The sequence below is a fragment of the Neophocaena asiaeorientalis genome, unplaced genomic scaffold (assembly GCF_003031525.2).
Source record: "Neophocaena asiaeorientalis asiaeorientalis breed wild unplaced genomic scaffold, Neophocaena_asiaeorientalis_V1.1 scaffold145, whole genome shotgun sequence".
Lineage (NCBI taxonomy): Eukaryota > Metazoa > Chordata > Mammalia > Artiodactyla > Phocoenidae > Neophocaena > Neophocaena asiaeorientalis.
Window position 1 is genome coordinate 2,599,239 of NW_020172629.1, and position 1,450 is coordinate 2,600,688.

Here is a 1,450-nt window from a genome sequence, read left to right on the forward strand (position 1 = left end):
GCCTGACTCTGGAGCCCGCAGTGGGTGGACAGAGCTGGGGTGGAGAGAGGATAGGACCTGGGTGGGAACCAGAGAAAAGGAGAGCCAGGTCGGGGTCAAGCCTTCAAGCCTCATCGTGGCCTGGTGGTCACACCGCCAGGAGGGCTGCTTGTCCAGACCTTACTCCATCCCTCCGGGCCTGACAGCCTCCTGCTGGCTGCCCCAGGCCCAGGGCCGGCCCCGTGGGGGGCCTCAGTTGCTGGGTACCCCGAAGCCACCTGGGCTCTCCCTCTTCTGCCTCTCCCCATCCTTCCTCTCATCCCCCTCCAGTGTACTTTTATTGTGCCGGTGCCCCAGCACCCTCAAAGTTGCCCTTTTGGATGTTTCTCGAACTTTGAAAATTTCCATGAAAGTGCCTTTTAAACGATGGACAGGCATGCCTGGGGTAACAACGGGTGTTTGGTGGGGTGTCTGCGGCTGGGGGCAAGGACAGAAGAGTGAACAGAAGGAGCCAGAAGGAGGAGGGGGGAGCGAAGGGGAAACAGAAGTTCAAGTTGGACATTCTGACGGCAACTGGAAAGGAAATTTAGAAAGGGATAGAGGAAAGCGGGGGCGGGGAAGAAACTGGGGGGCCACCCCACCACGTGGTTTCTAATTTCCCTTTCAGATGGGCCCTGCTCTCCAGAAAAACTAGTTTAAAGGGTTTTAAGACAAGAAAATGAGGTGAATGTCTTTCTGGTAGTCCCTCCGTGGGGGAGAGGCTTGGGCTGGGGCAGATGATGGGTGGGAAATTGGGGGGAGGCAGCTGCTCTAGAGTATTTTCTCTCCACGTGGTTTTGAAGTCTTGGCTGGCCGTCAGCTCCCCTTCCCTTTCCAGAAAAGAAGGCTCATTTATAAGCCTCATGCTCCTTTATTTCTCTTCCCCCACACGGAGTCCCGAAGCGTATTCCCGAGCTCTTCCGGATCTGCATGCACGTTTGAGGAGGATCGTTGTCCCGGGGTGGAATCCTACTGTATGCACGCGGCTCCCTGCACAAGCGCGCACACGCGCACGTACACGCACACTTACGATGAGTGTCTGTAGGAAGAGGGTCCTGCGCGTCAGTTCTGCGTTTAAGACAGGAATCTGCCGGGTTACCAAAGTCAAACGTAAGTGACAATTCCCCTCTCCGACCAGCAAGGAAGGCGGACTACAAAAGTCCCTTTGTATCTCGGCAGCTCACTTAATGTTATTTATGCGTTTTGTGCAAGGAATTGTGGGATTTTTCCCCACGGTAAACAATATGGAAATGTTAAAAAATAGCAATCTTCCAGCGCTTGTCCACGTCTGCACGCCGGGGTGACCCGGCGGGGCTATCGCGCGGGTTTCTCAGACCCCTGAACCGAGAAGCAGCAGGGAAAACACGAGCGAGCTCAGGGTGCGCGGTCGCGGTCTCGCCGGTTCGGGCTCCGGTCTCCGGAGCGCCAGGAC